Source organism: Ambystoma mexicanum, chromosome 2q (assembly GCF_040938575.1).
Source record: "Ambystoma mexicanum isolate Mex_15411 chromosome 2q, UKY_AmexF1_1, whole genome shotgun sequence".
In the NCBI taxonomy this organism is placed as follows: domain Eukaryota; kingdom Metazoa; phylum Chordata; class Amphibia; order Caudata; family Ambystomatidae; genus Ambystoma; species Ambystoma mexicanum.
This window is the reverse complement of record NC_090924.1, coordinates 754473419-754490034: the sequence shown is the minus strand read 5'-3', so window position 1 is coordinate 754490034 and position 16616 is coordinate 754473419. Positions and strand designations below refer to the sequence as shown.

General features: G+C 44.9%; 1 protein-coding gene across 4 annotated transcripts in view; it reads left to right on the top strand.

Moving 5' to 3' along the window:
• ESYT2 (extended synaptotagmin 2) overlaps positions 1 to 16616 on the top strand; it is a 1091416-nt gene that overhangs the window by 769186 nt on the left and 305614 nt on the right. The gene's annotated exons all lie outside the window — the stretch shown is intronic.

Genomic DNA, 16616 nt, shown 5'->3' with positions numbered 1-16616 from the left:
ACTGGATGTCCGTTTTCGGGGACGCAGGGCTTGAACCGGCTCCCCGGGAGCGGGCATCATGACAGCTATGTACCTGTGAGTCATGGCTGATTACTTTTTTTTGTTGACGGAGTGCATGTCCTGTCCTGCGGGTCTATGGGAGACGTTTCTGTGCATGCTCAGTACTTTCTTGGAGTGTCTCATGGATGACCCAGCCTACCTGTCTGGCGGTGAAATTCACCTGAAAGGCAGATTAGGTCAGTCAAGACGCAGGGGGGAAGAGGCAGGTCATGTGTGCCTTTCGGAAAGCGAGGAGATCCTCTATTCGGCAGATGCTAAAAGGGATACTACAGTTCCTTCTTGTAGGTGCTCGATGGAAAAGGACGTTCCCCATAATAATAATAATAAATAATTTCACATTTATATAGCGCTACGAACCCTCAGGTATCTGAGCGCTGCTTATTATTACCCACGGTGTGTGGTGCTCATTTATCGACCTCGGAAGAATGAAAGGCTGAGTTTGGCCCTGCCGGGATTCGAACCTCCGTTAGCAGGCTCTGCACAGATGTCAAAGCGAGCGCTCTACTCGCTGTGCCACTTGACCATATACTGGTCAATTTGGCAGGAGGGATGACAAGGAGGAGAGCGGTGCCTGATCTGAGGTTTCTGTTGGGTCATTAGGGGGCAAGCTTGTGTTGTAGATATTCTGGGATTGCCTTTTGCAGAGCATGGTGGGTGATGCACGTAGCCTTAAAGGTGGACCGTCGACCAACAGGGAGTCAGTGCAGGACATGGAGGGTGGGTGTGATGTGCTCTGTAGGGCCCAGGGCTAGGAGGAGCCTGGCTGGACTCGTTGGACTGTTCTGAGTTGAGATGCAGGGGTGCCCAGGTATAGGGAGTTGGAGTAGTCTAGGCGAAAGAGGACGTGCAACTCTGTGAGGGTAGAAGAGGTATGGGAAGATGCTTCAGAGAATGCATAGGTGAAGATAGCATGATTTTGTGATTTTGACACAGAGTTGATGTGAGTGTGTTAGATCTGTGTCCATGGTGCAGTCCGGTATCTTGTGTTTTAACATATTCTGGGGTGCCAATGGTGTGTGCGCGAGGGTCGGCTGGGCAACAGAATGAGGGTAATTGCTAGGGTAGCCTGGGCCACATTTAGGGATGCAAAGAGAGTGGCATGGCTGAGTGGGAGGGGGATAGAGGGGGAAAGGAGATCAGGAGGGGATTCAGGTTGGGTGCAGATATGCTGGGATGGTCTGGTTGGAGGCCTGTGCAGGAGGAGCAGCTGGGTTCGTCTGGAAAAGCTAAAGGCTGGGGCTTGGGGGGCATGATTTTACCCTGAGAGGTGAGCATGGGGAGGGAGCAGAAGTGAGTAGGGATGGGGACTGGGTGAGGGTGTGGCCAGGATCCTAGTGTGCCAAAGTGCCCCTCTAACATGGTGGATGATAAGCCGCCTCAGCCGAGAGGTGGCCAGGGGCCCACAAGCAGCTGTAGTCAAGTAGGTTAGCTGTGTGAAAGCACAGGAGGATCCATTATGTGGTGTAGTGTGTAGGCTTACGTAGGGAGGAGAAGTGCACGAATGATAGATGCGAGGAGCACCGCCGAATCCCTGTGGAAAGAAAGCAAACCTATTGCACTAACCCTGTGGAAAGAGATGCAAGCTGGTGGCAACAAGCAATAGTTTGATTCAATATTACAGGCCTACTGTAGTAAACACTAGGCTAGATTCGAAATTACAGACCTATAGCACTATCCCTGTGGGTGAAGATGCAGGGTAGTGGCACAAAGCAGTTAGATTAAAAATACGGCTAACTACAAAAATACAGACCCACTGCAGTGATAAGGGTACAAAATTAATTCCTTACCCGAGTGTCGCAGCAGACAGGGGTTGGGGCCTGGCGCGCCCAGGGCGAACAGGCAAACGGGTGATAGAAGAGCCCAGGCAGGTGCCCTTTACCTTGGCCCTTAGCCGGCTGCCCAGACAATGCTGCCCTGAGACTCTCAGTCAAAAACACTTCCTCGTCAAGGTAACCGATCAGGGCTCGGGAGGGCATGAGAAGCAGGATTGGGGGCTGGGAGGGAGGGAGGGAGCGAGGGCGAGCTTGAGCATGAGGAGTACTATTAGCAGGAGGAAGCTCACTGGTACAAAATGGGCACTTTGAAAAGAGGGTACAGGTTTTAACACGGTATGGTAGTGAGCAATTGGCTATCGTTCCTCCAAACAGGTTTCAATAAAATCCCTATCCTCCTATGTGGTAAAAATAGATCCTTCCAGAATACTGAGTCTGAAAAAACTGCTTCTGGTTCAGAAAGAGCCTAACACTTGATGACTGTGTGTCCCGGGTTACATTGGGTCAATCCTTGTTTTCTCCCCCAACCCCCAGCGCTGAACAGACTAACTTTAGCCAAGGTTTGAGTGAGAGCTTACTCTTGCCATGAGGATGCGTCATCCAGTATATATTCCGTCTGTATCCTTCCTTCAAACCCTTCTACATTCTCATCCCAATATGCTTCCTGCTCTTCCTGCTGTATTAAGTGTTGATCTTCTCCTGCTGGAGACATGGAGAGTGCTATATACCCAAGCTTAAACACATCTGTGAGGTTGATAGGGAGGCCTCAAGGGCATTGAAGAAAACTTTACAAAAAAAGCCTTGCCTACTTGGCCAGTTGTCTTCGTCCTAGTTCAGGCCCTTAAATAACAGAAGCCATTTGGATTTCGGAGGTCACTGGTATGAGTCTACTTCTAGGCACTTGACTTTGTTTTGTGCCAAAGGTTTTATTTTAGACAACATTCCCTGGGTTCCCTGTTAGGGAAGGTGTATGTCCAGTCTTTTCTAGTACTTTTATTTAAAATCATCTTTGACGTGATGCGTCTCAAATGAAATGCTTGGAAGTGTGTTTAGCAGCGCCATCTTTTTCAATACCGTTTGGGTTTATTCCCATTGCATTTCTGTGCAATAATAGCTTATGTTATGTTTTGTGGAACCCCAGAAATGTGTCAGAAAGCCATTTAAAACACATTAATATTATCATTGGTTGTGTTATCCCTCTGTCCTTTTTAGTTTGGGCTATTAGGTGGCACTTTAGACCACCTATAAGCCGAAATTATTGCTTTAGAGTAGAGATAGGGAGAAATGACATATAAGGATGGACACAAAGCTTGTGGGTGTTTGGTTATTTGCCCACCCATTGACTGGCAATGACCATGCTAAGCCCTATGGCAATTCCCACCCAGTTCCTGCCCCTCACCGCCCAAAACACTGTCTCAGGGGAACTCCTTGAGCTCTCTTTAAACAAACCTAACCATCAAATCATGCACTCGAAGTGCCTGCCAGTATTTTCTCAAAGCAGTCTTCTCAGAGTTAATTACATATTTGGAGTTGTAAACGCACCACTGGTGTAATAAATATGCCTTAACCAGGTCTGACTTAAGCCACTCAATTTATTAGCACTATGCATGTCCTTCATTGAAGTCCTGTTAAAAACAAGGATTGTCAAAGCCAACAATTTTGGCTTGTGTATAAGTATTGGGCATTTGCCAGGTGCTGGTATTAGAATCCTAGGTACTTGCACCATTTTTCACATGATACTATCAATAGCCAGTTAATAACACTACGGCAATGCCTGACAAGTGCCTTTCCCATGCCTACCCAAATTGTTGGCATTGCCAATGCTTGTTTGGATCAGTGATCAAACCTTTTTCATTCCACCCTTAACAGGGCTCATACTTTCTGTGTGGTTGGTTCTGTGGATACTATTGTCCCTTAATAATTGTTGATGAGAGGCATGAGTTAATGTGTGTTCTGTATTTGCGTATGAAATCCGCTCTTAGTGTGTTTGCCTTAAGAAAAGCAGCCCTGATTTAGCGACTCTATCCTTGTAGTAAGAACTAGAATTTCTTCATTTAATTGCTGGGCATTTGTAATTTACTCCAGGTGTCCAAAACCGCTCTCATTCATTATGCCTTACTGCCCTCTGTCCCTTTAAGTGCATGAGGTGTATAGACAGTCGACTTCATGCCCTCAGTCCAAAGAGAGGGATGTTTTCTAAATGTACCCTGATAAAGACCCGAAACAATACTAACATCACTTCTGTATGTAGTATTACGCCATACAGCCCCTGCTCACCGGATATTAACATGCCCGTATTAGGAAGCAGTAGAATAACATTGCTGAATAACAAGACAAGTATTGATGAACAAACACCAAGATTATTTTTATGACTTAAGCTGTCAAGGGCTTCACACCATTTATTTGTAATTTGCTTTATGCATTATTGTTGCTTAGATGTATCACCATCATGTTGCGCTCATGGCCACTAATCCACTTCTAATCTATCGCAAGCTAGAGTGCTCCTGATCAAGCCCAGATCTGGAATACCCCACTCGCCTCCAGAAGACACTATACAATAACAAGCAGTGCCAGTGAGAGGAGCAGCCTGAGAAATCGGGGTAAGAGGAAAGAAAAGCTGACACAGAAATCCTGTAAAAGAAGCTCAGGTTTCGGATCAAGAGAAAGCACAGGTAGATCATGCAGGGGCGGATTTTGAGCTCATGATAATAAGAGTGTGGAAATGCAATCTTCTCCCCTTCAGATTCCAGCACCACCATTCTGAAGTGGGTGGAAGTATTGGGGGACGGGGGGACATGTCGTACTTTACAGCAGTAAAGGCTGCAAAAATCTCTCGTTGTGGGCGAAACATGTGCTCTATTGGCATTGCAAGCATTTCTTAAGACTGACACTTTTCTAATTTAAGAAAGTTGTCTTAACCTTTCATTAAACTTGAAAAGTGGTGCTGCAGTCTAAGGAATACTATATTTAAAAAGGGAAAAAGTGTGCGGTGGCGTTTAACGGCACCTCAAAGGTACAGTATATGAACTCCTTTTTTGTTGTGCTAAACCAGTGCTGCTTGGAGGAGAATCCCCTCCATGTGGCTGCCCTGAATTCCTGGTGGTTGATGGGGCTGTTGTCAAGCCATAAACCAGGCACATGCAAAATCCGAGGCGTTCATGTCCCTGTACAAAATTATTTCATTATCAGGATATGGAGTTTGTAAGTAGTGTTTCTCCTTCATGGAAGAACACTTCTTATGTTTGCACACACCTCACAATCGGCCCCTCGGTGTTAACACGAACACTATATGTTCACACTGTGTGACGTAGTAGTAGTATTTATTAAGCTCAACATATCACTGAAACATGTCTGTTTCAAAGCTCTAAACATATAAACAAAATAACATACATTATTTAAGAAAAACATAACTCAATTAAAATTCATTACGACCTCAGTCAGCAGATTTCAGTCATAAGCTTAAGAATCATAAAAGGAGGCTAGATACTGTTTTATCCATATCTTAAATGCCTGTAGAGTAGCAGAATTCCTGACAGATTGGGAGCTCATTCCACATGCGAGATCATAAGTATGAAAAGATCTACACCATAATGAGAGGAAGAGTGCTTAACTACCTACAGCAAGCCTTTTGAGCTTGGTCTGAGAGATTGAGAAGGGGCATATGGCATGGCTGTGCTAAGCAAGACAGATAGCTAGGAGAAAGGCAATTTACAATCTTCCAAATGAATATAAGGGTGCAGGATTTATTTTGATCTGCTATTGATAGCCTGAGAAACATGGTCAAATTTTTTTAGTCCGGAAATAATCCTTAATGAGCGAGTTTGTACTGCTTGACTTAGACACATTTTTCTTAGCTACACCTAAGTAGATAAACATGCAATATTGTACTCTAGATAGTGCAATTACTTTAACTAGAACATTAAGATGTGCGTTGTCCAAGAGATGCTTGCAATTATTGATTGTATACAGGTGAAAGTGCACCCTTTTCATGGCAGCATCTATGTGTAAGTCAAAAGACAATTGGCAATCAAATAGAAGCCCTAAATGTTTTACTATCTTCACAGGAGTAGGGGATATAACTAGGCTAGCAGGCCTGGAAAAAGGTAAATGATTTTCCATAGCCCCACCTCAATAATATTTCGGTCTTCCTTCCATTTAACTGGCATTCAAAGCCTAATTCCTTTATAATTTGTTCCATTGGGAACATATAAATGTTAAAAAGACGTGGGGACAAAGCAGATCCCTGTGGGACACCACAGATAAAAAATCGCTAGTGAAGAAAAACTCCCCAACTTGACCCTCTGTTTTTGTTTTCTTATATAGGATTCTAACCAAGCTAATGCTGTTCCCGTGATATGCCTCACTGATTCACAGCATTCAATCAGGATAGCATGGCCCACAGTATCAAGTGCAGCTGACAAACCCAACAAAATGAGAGCTGCTGGGTCTCCTCGATCTCTGATCTCTAACAGCTTTTGCCTGATAAAATGTATCAAAGTGTCTGTGCTATGTAATGTTCGAAACCAAGATCGGGCACTAGGTAGGTGACAATTACTTTCCAAATATGTAGATAATTGGAAGGTGGCTTTTTTCCACATAATTTTACTTACCTTCTAAATTCTCTTTCTTCAGTAGAGGCGTAACTTGTGCTTCTTTCCATAAAGAAGGAAACATGCCTCTCTGAAAGGAAGCATTGATAATATTGTGAATATGTTCCTTCATAAGTCTTGGAGGAAGGGGTTCCAATAATGAACCAGAAGTCTTAAGGCCATGAACTCTTCTCACAGTATCCACACTCTATTAAAAAGTCAAATGATTTGAAAATTACATAGCTTTTCGTGCCTTGAAACACTTGTGTATAGGCCCGTTATAAATGCCATATATCTTATCAATGGAAGGGACAAAAGGATTTACATGAATTTTAAGCTTGGTTGCTATAGCAGAACGCAGATTAATAATCTTGGTTTGAAAAAAGGATAATAATTCATTGCACAAGGACTGTGTAGGTAGGACAGGTACATTTTGATCCATTTAATCTGCAAGTTCGTGATACATTTTAAAAGCTAGAGACCACCAAGATTTTAGCAATAAAAGCTGTGAAGTGCAGAGCAGAATTTTGAAGGCATATTAAGGGGGAAGAATGGCTGGCGTCATCGGGAGCGAGCGTGAAGAAACTAAAGATAAAAGGTTGGCAGGATCTGTGTCGCTGATGAAGAATGTCTTTCTACTATTGATCTACATTTTAAACCGGAATTAGAAACCAGACCTTACTGATGAGATTGTAAGTGGCAGCCTTGTTGTGTGAGTAAGCAAGTATATTGTAGAAGACATTGACAAGTGCAGAAGCCATTTTTAACAGTTAATCATATAAACATGGCATAAGAAAGCAAGGGCCTGCACCATGGATGCCGAAGATTCCAGCCTACTGCCTGACCATCCTAGCGCAAATAGCCTCTTTTAATACAGGTATGTCCTGCTTTTCATCTTCGATCCCACCAAAGATTGCACCATTGGCAGAAACGTAAACATTACTCCTCACAATGTTCTTTACATATTTGTAATCACTTTTCAAAAGGTTGCATTATGCATTTTTAGTTTTCCTCCATTTTGAAAATTGAAATCTTTAGCCTGGCTCCTACATTCAACAAAGTCCCGCCGTACGAATGACTTACTTGCAAAAGTTCTGAGGTCCATGGTATCACTCATAACCACATGCTGGGCCCTGGTCAGATTTCCATCACAAGCGAGTCTGAGCTCCTACACTGACCCTTACCATCTCTGAAGTGCCACAGCCCTGAGAGGGGAATTCTTAAATGACGAGGCACAGGAAATTGTGCACGTTTGTGCAACACGAGGCCTCCTTCTTGGAGCAAAGTTAAAGATGTATACATGCACAAACCTTTGTGGGAACTGCAGTACTTGACGTTTGTTTAAAAAAATATATATAATGTTTTCATTTGATAATACACTGTGGCAAACGCATCGTTTATCGTGAGCAGGATAGTATAAAACATGAATACCAATTCACCTTTGACAAGAAATCTCTGAAGTATTTGGAAAAAAGATTTGTGTATCCTCCAGTCCATTGATAAACCGGTAGCTGGTATGCCTCCTGCACTTCTTCGGCAGGATATCTTAGATGCCTCCCAGTCAGATGCCTTGGATATGAATCATTTTTGGTTGACGGGCGGTGGTTGGCATGCCCATGTGTCCAAGGACTTGAGTCTTTCCTTGAACTGCAGCAATAGGTTTCTTTTCATCTTCCAATATTTCATTCAACCATTCAAATGCCAAAACATGGAGGTGTTGTCCACCACCTTGCATCTTTCTGGTTTAGTCCGGCAGAGGAGACACTGGAGACTCCTTGATGGCAAGTACTGAGTGGTGATACGTTAAAGTGTTTACGACAGGGACACCTACCCCATAGTACTTTTGTGGGTCCTGCAGCGAATATTGGAGATGATTAGAGGTCTAATGGAGAGCCAATGAATAATGAAGCTTAGAGTAACCCTTGTCAGAAAAACAGATGTAAAACCCAAGGTGATGGGTTTCTAGAAAACAAATCTGCAGAAGCAGACAGCATTTTGAGCTAATCCCGATTATGTTACCTAGTGAAAATCAAAATGGACATGCCCCTAAAGATGGTAAGTAGTTGGTGAACATGCAAATGGTTCACTAAGAGTACACCGACCCAGTAGATTTGGACAAAAGGTAGGTGCTCTGCCCATGAGTTATGCAGACAAGACCGCAGATAAGTGATCTATCAGATCACAAAGCTAACATTTGAGGTAGCTGTAAAGTTTAGAAGACCCTAGCATATAAGGTAGGAAAGAACAATGTGCATATCATCTACAGCAAATCAATAGAAAACAGAACAATAAGTATGGAGTGAGGACTGGTTGTTAGAAATTATACACACAGATGTTGCCTCTTGACCTTTCTGCTTTTGTACCACAATCCCAGGGGATTCCTGCCATGACCAACCGAAGATAAATATGCAATCATCCTACACCTACCTACTAATCAGGAGTACAGGGCATATGAACCATAATGGTCATATAGGTTGGCATGGTTTTATACAAGAAATTGAAAATATCAAATTTGGCCACGTGCAAGTTACAGTAGATAATATATTGTGTTGACTTCCAAAACATAGTTTAAAACATCTTATTTGAATCGAATGAAGAAATATATCACAGTTAATTTTGGCACAGGGAGCACAATCCACGGGGACCAAGTAAAATAGATTTTATTTTTATAGTTAGGGGTTTATGGGGAAGTGGCCCTTGGCACCTGGTATAGGATTGCGAACTGAAGCTATTAAGAGCCCATACCCAGGGAGATGAGATTTCCAATTTCTCACTCTGATTCACCCTACACTTCTCTCTCTAGCCATCCTTCTTTCCCATTCATCTTTTACACCCCCGTTCACTAGATTACTGTCCATACACCTGGTACCACTCACCAACAAAATACTTCCCCTTGACTCTGCCCCAACTTTGCTACCAACTCTTCAGCACTTTGCTCCTCCCTCACCTCCTGACCTCACTCCTGCAACCCTCACTCTGTCTCTCATTACCCCTTTTATATTGTGTTCCTGCTGATACTCTCCATACCCCATTCATTTGATCTAATGCTCTCCTGACTCTGTGTCAATCTGTACCTGTCCTTTCCACAGGGGCTAGGTTACAGGGGTGAAGTGTTTTAAAAGCCTCTCTAAGCTCCTCCCCATTTTTCTACACAGTTTTGTTTGTAGCCTCTGCTAGTGTGGTAGCAGCTAGGGCCTCATGCTGCTCGTTCTCCCTCTGGCTTGCTTCATATGCTGATGAGTTTTGTTGCCAATTCAGTTTGGGTAGAGTTTCAATTTCTCTCCTGTTCCCCTGCAGTTTCCCTTCACTCCCAGTTGTTTTTCATTTGCCCAACCATTTATCTGGGGTACACCTGGGGTTGGTAATTTGGGTGTCTCATTTTGGTTTAGAAAATCCCCAGTACATTCCCTGCTTGTTATTAATTATCTTCACCTGGCTCAGGTTTTCGTAGATGCTCAAATGTGCCCTCTGGGAGTGGAGTCCTGAAACAGAAATGGAGAACACAGGTTTGAAAAAGTACTGGGAAGCATCATATGACAAAAGTGACACCTTTGGTAATATACATGGCACGTGAAGGGTAACTAGGACTGCCTCCCTCAGCACCCTCTCCCCACTTCTGGGCAGGGTCCCTGTTCTCCCCTGAAAGGGTCACGACTCTGACCCTGCTGCACCTGGTACCATCATCAGCAAGGCAGCAGCACAAACAGGCAAGTCTGCAGAGACAAAGGAAAGTCCTGAGGTACCAGCAGACGCCCTTTTTTCATGCCTCCAGAATCCAATATAAATACACATCTTTGTAACGGAATCACCTGTCCCACACATACTAGGTGCAGGTTATCCTAGGATAAACATTAAGTTGGCTCTGTGCACATATCTGTGTGTTATCTGAAATTCAATTTCCATTCCAGATGGAACTGACTCATCATTTTATCCTTGTAAATGTGAACCAGTTAGCACCATTTATTTGGCAAATTTGAACATGTCAGTGCCAAGAGACTAGTCATTTTGTGTTGCACGCCATATAAATTGTCAAATTCCTACTATGTATCACCATAGTACCCTTGCTCCTCAAGCTTTTGCAGTGTCATATCCATGGTTTGTGTGGGCTGTTGTAGGATATGGCAGTGAAGCCCTATAACCAACCTCGTGATTGATTGATATTGATTGATATTTTATTTCTATTGTGCTCGTACACAAGTGTTTCAGAGCGCGACAAGGCAAGGGAGGGGAACTGGGGAGAATAAAACAGCGATCTTACTAGGCCCAGTGACATTGCGAATGCGCAAGTGCATGGGAGAGGAGGAAGGGGAAAAGTGCATGGAAGGGGGGAAAAGTGGAAAGTGCAAAGCAGAGGAGAAACAGATAAATAACAATAAATAAATAATAAAGGCAACAAACAGTGGTAATGCAGGCAGCAATTTGCAAGTACTAGGTTTAAGGCAGCAGACAGGGTAGGTCTGATAAGTGCAGGAAGAAAAAGGGGGGGCTGTATGGGTACAGATACAGACCCCAGTGCAAGCGGTGGCCCGGAGGCAGTGCGGGAGGTTGGCAGGGTGAGCAGGTACCCGGGCACGAAGGACAAGCGTGGTCAGGTGCACAGTGCCCAGAGAGAACAGATCAGCAGGGGAGAGGGAGAGCGAAGGCAGAAGAAAAGAGGAAGGTCTTGAGGTGCTTCCGGAACCAGAGATGGTTCTCCTCAAGTTTTAGAGTGGCAGGGAGGCTGTGCCAGAGGGATGCCCCAGCCGAAGACAGAGATCTACCCCCAGCTCATTTCTTTGAAAAACGACTGACCCTGAGGGAGTTGGAGGTAGAGGAGCGAAGAGCTTGAGAGGGGAAGTATTTGTGGAGGGATAGTTGAAGGTATTTTGGACCCAGGCCCCAGAAAGCCTTGTGGACAATGCACAGGGTTTTGAATGTAATCCCTCTATCCACTGGGAGCCAGTGGAGAGATTTCAGAGCTGGAGAGATACCATCCCAGGGTTTGAGGCCAAGGACAAGTCTCGCAGTCCTGTTCTGGATTAGTTGCAGAGGGCGGAGAGTAGAGGCAGGTAGATTTAGAAAGAGGCTGTTACAATAGTCCAAGCTAGAGAGAACCAGAGCTTGGGATACTATGAGCTTCTGGGGGAAGGAGAGGAAAGGCAGAGTACCTCTGAGGAGGTGCAGTCGGAAATTTGACTTTTTAGAGACCTCAGAGATGTGGGCGGAGAAGGGAAGGGTGGAGTCAAAGATGACCCCGAGGTTCTTAGCCTCACAAGTGGGGGTAGGAGGAGGGCCAAGGGAGGCCGGCCAAGGAGTGAGGGGAAAGGATGGTGAAGGTGTGCCGATGAGGAGGATCTCCGTCTTGCTGCCATTCAGACAAAGATCATTGGCGGCACACCAATCTTGAATGGTAGCTAGGCAATCAGAGATGAGAGAGGGAGAGGAGGTGGCAGAGGGCAGCCTGAAAATGAGTTCAGTGTCGTCAGAGTAGCACTGGAAATTTGAACAGAAAGTGAGGTTGTACATACTCCCCTCTCCCAAACCCCCATCAGAAAGCTGAGGATAGCCACTCTAGCCTATATTCCGGACGGACTTGGAATGTGTTCAACACATGCTGGCTGTTTCCTCAACCAAGCAGACTTATGAAAACTCATTGTGCAGGACGGCTCACGGCATCTTCTTTCTAGTCCGGCTGCTTCTGCCTTCCTCAGCACCCATGCCGTGCTTTTTGGGACCAACCTACTCTTACCCCCAGTTCTTTCAGTCGTCCCTTTACCTTGTATGCCTGGGGCCATCTCCTAAATGTTTCCCTCAACCCTCCACCATTTACAGCTACTGCAGTGAGACAGACTGCTGTGAAACTGCAGCAGTGGCATTGGGGATACCAACCATACGTGGGATAACCACTGGTATTTTTGCAAGTTGCTAGTGGGTGCTCAGACTATTACGACAAAACCATTTATTTTGAGATTCTGTGGCAGTATACCAACACCAAATTATGGAGACCTACCACCACTGTGTGCCGTAACGTCTATAACTGATTACCACAACACTCACTCGGGGTTTCTTAGTGAATCTGAGCAAATAAAGACAATATTCACTTGTTCCAGAAGCGCTGTATCCCTTCAACCTGTTGAATGCAGAAAGCCCCTGGACCTCTTGGCCTACTCTGTAACTAAGCTTGTACTCGTCAGACATAACATAAAGGCATGGCCGTTACCATGGTGTCAGCCATACAACACTTTGAGTCCACAGCATGCCCCCTTTTTGATTGCTTGATTTTATTTCCCGCGGGTGTTCTTTCCCACAAACTTCTTCGAGTTCTGTAGGGCTACAATAGGGAACGTATAACCTGTAGTCAAATTGATCCCACATTAGGAACTCTTGCAATTCCCCTGAAGTTGTTCCTTTCGCCTTTAAGTGAGCATCACTCGTGTAGATCAGGGATGTTTTCAAAATCAAGGAATAATTAGGAATCCATGTTTATTTTTAGTCCTGATTGAACTCTGGTGAATAACCCTGGCTTGTTTTAAGAAAATGTTGTGATTTTTGTCACAATGGCTCCAGGTGAGATTTTTAAGTGAGAATATGTTACCCCCTATTTTTTTTAAGATGGGAGTAAAATCATTTGTAGGGAGTAAAAAAGTTGTTTTCGTTTTCATTCCAAAGAGGGGTATGTTTTAGTTAAGTAAAAATATAGTTTAACTGAAAAACTGATTTGTTTTTGTAATCATTACTTTTTTGCACCCATTAATTCATGCATGTTTAAAGATTCGTGTATATGTTAAAGCACCTCTTCAGAATTTGCAGTAATTTATTTATTTTTATTTATTTATTTGAACTTATAAAGCGCGCAATGCGGCCCGTGGGCATCGTGGCACTGTTACAGCAGTGCTTAGTTAGCTACACAGAACGCAAAAACAAAGGGATAGAAGCGCCTGTGTGTGGTTCTTGGTTACATAAAACCGTGGCCAGACAGGTGATAGAAGTGTTGACATACAAATTAAAGAGAAGACAGGGGAAGGTGAGGGGAGAAGGGATACAGTCGACTAAACTAATGTACAAAAACAGCATTTGCAGAGTTAAGTTTCACCTGTGGGGGCAGTGGATCCTGCGTGAGGAGAGGAGTCTAGGCGAGAGCTAGTTGAAGAGTTCAGTTTTAAGAGATTTGTGGAAGGCTAATTATGAGGTCTCGTTTCGGAGGGTAGAGGGGAGGGCGTTCCAATACTTGGGCACAAGGCTGGAGAAGCAAATCCCTCCTGCTTTGGCCCTTTTGAAAGAGGGGACTTTCAGCTGGTTGGTGAGGTGTGACGTTATGGGTCTGGCTGATGTAGCTCTGGTGACTATCTCTGTCAGGTAGGGGGGAGCCATGCGAGCAAGACATTTGTGTGTTAAGGACAGTTTCTTGAAGCATGTTCATTCCTTAACTGGCAGCCAGTGTGCCATTTGTCTGGATTTGGTGATGTGCTCGCTTTTGGGGATACTGAGGGCAGCCCTAAGCGCATTGTTTTGAATCACTTGGAGTCGGGCCAGATTTTTGGCAGACCTGCCAGTCTAATTTGGCTGCAATGGTGGCCCTAGCAATGGAGAGGCTGTTTGAGCGGATAAGTAGGGCATAACCGCGTTTATTAGTTTCATGGTGAAGGCTGCTGAAGTAGCAATGGCTCTGACCTGGCGCTTCATTGAGAGTGTTGAGTCAATGTACACCCAAAGGGTTTTGACTGCAGCTGAGACCAGAATTTCAGAGTTGTCAATGCTGAAGGAGTTGTACTGTTTGTCTAGTGTATTGAGCATTTCCTTGGTGCCTACGATGAGGAGCTCCATTTTATCCCCATTGAGGCATAGCCCATTGGTGCCATCCATGCTTGAATGGTGGAGTAGATTTTACCTAGTGCTTCAGCATCTGTTTCATATGAGCCAGTGAGGGGGATCAGTACTTGGGTATCCTCGGCATTGTTAGTGTAAGCTATGCCGAGATTGTTCAAGTCATTGAAGAGCGGGAGAGTGAAAAGATTGTACAATGTCGGGGATGTACAGGATCCCTGCGGGACACCGGAATGTATGGTATTGGGATTAGCACAGGCCTGTTCGGAGAATACTTTCATGGCTCTCCCTTTGAGAAAGGCGGTCACCAATGCGGTAGCTTCTTGGGAGAATTAGGCTGTAGAGGTGAGTTGTTTGCAGGGAGTCGAGTGGTCCACCAAGTCAAATGCAGCAGACAGGTCGAGGAGGAGGAGGAGGTCGGGTCTTCCTCCATCCAATATTTCGCCTAATTGGTTTTTAAGATCTAGAAGGGCCGTTTCCGTTCCGTGCCCAGGGCGGAAACCTGACTGCCTTTTTCCTAAAATGCTGTTAGTTTCTAGGAAGTGTTGGATCTGGTTGTGAGCAGCTTTATCCAGGATTTTTAACAGAAAGGGTACGGTGGTGATGGGTCTGTAGTTGTCTGGCGACGCTGGCTCTAGGAACCCAGGTCTCCTTAAGGCACACTGGGACAGTGCTGGAGACGAAAGAGGCATTAATGAATGTGGTTAAGAAAGGAATGAGCGAGTCTGCACAATCTTTGATTGGCTGGGCAGGGGTCACCCTTAAAATCGGAAGGTTTCATGTTTTTCATGATGGTAAGTACTTCTCCTTTGGACACATTTCTGAAAGAAAAAAGTGATTTTCGTCCTATGGAGAGAGGATTGTCTGCTGGTGGGCTGGGCAGAACCGGCTTGGGTAGGGCCGCGAGGTGTGATTTGATTTTGCTTTGTACGAGTTCAATTTTATTGAGCATGACGGATTGGATACCTGAGCACCAGGATTCATCTTTTAGGAGATCTTTGGTACTGGTAACTGGGGAGGCAAGTTCTTTAGAAATAGCAAATAGTTCCATGGATTCCGACTTGGCATTGATAATTCTTGAGATGTAGGGGGCTGAATTGGCCGCTATGCTGTTTTTTTTGTAGTGGGTGGCAAGTTTTTTGTATGCAGTAGAGTGGTTTCTTGCGGGTTGGCTTGCCAATTGCTTAGCGCTATGCGTTTAAGAGCGTGTATTTCTTTAAGTTCAGTAGTGAATCAGGAATTGGAGTGTAGTTTACTTTTGGCTTTCTTCTTTTCCAGAGAGCCATAGCACCTATTGCTTCATTGATTGTCTTGTTGTACAATTCAGCCAAGACAGTGGGATCCTTGGGGAATGGAGGCTTGAGGGCTGTATTTTCTAGGAAGGGCATGGTATTGATTTTTGTGATCTAGCGAGGGCAGGTGGCGCAGGATTGGTAGTGCTAGTGGTTTCTTGGGTGGCAGGGATAGAGAAGTGGATGAGGTGGTGGTCGGTCCATGGCCAGGGGTTGTTCGAACTGATGTCAGCATGCAGTTATAGTCTGCTACCCAGTCTAGGGTGCGTCCTTTACAGTGTGTGTGTGTTGAGCGAATCCCAGATCCGAGAGCGCTTTGTCAAGAGAATTAGCTCGTTTATCCTTGGAGTCATTGAGGCCTAAGTTTAGGTTTCCCAGCAGTAAGGATTGGGAGGTGCTTTTTAGGGTGTTGCTGAGAAGATGGATAATGTTTTGTTGGAAGTCCAGTAGAGGGCCGGATGGCCAGTATATGATGTGGATGTGGATGGTGATCGTGCAATTGGGAGATGGGCATCTGCGTTATTGCCTATGGGAAGAGTTGATTTGTCTTACCGACAGGGAATCTTTAATTGTGAGTGCCACTTCCCCTCCTTTAGAGTGCAGTCTGTCCTGCCCAAGTAGGATGTATCCTGGTGGGAGGGATAGGGAGATAGCTGGCCCCGCTGCTTCATGCAACCATGATGCTGTGATAGCCAGGGCATCTAGCTCTACAGTAGTGAGTAGGTCATGGATCTCTGAGGTGTGGCGTACGTTTAAGAGGGCAAATTGGATGGTGGCAGGTGTGGATTTCTGAATCGGATTGTGTCGTTTGGGCAATGTGGAGTGGAGTTTTCTGCTGGTAGCGTGGGATGTGAGTGCAGAGTGGTTGGAGTTGTGTGGGTGTGGTGCGTGGGTCTTGGGTTTAAAGGCAAAGGTGAGGTGGGCTGTACATATGCCTAGTAGGTGCTCCTACCTCTGGCAATGCTCTGCTGGTAGCAATATTCTGACTATATCCATGGAGCTGTGTGTGAGGAAGAAGCGAGCAGGCACCTCCGTTTCATTTGTCTGCTTTTGTTTGTTGGGGGGGTTTGTACTCTCTTTATTTTTGCTAAACCATTCAC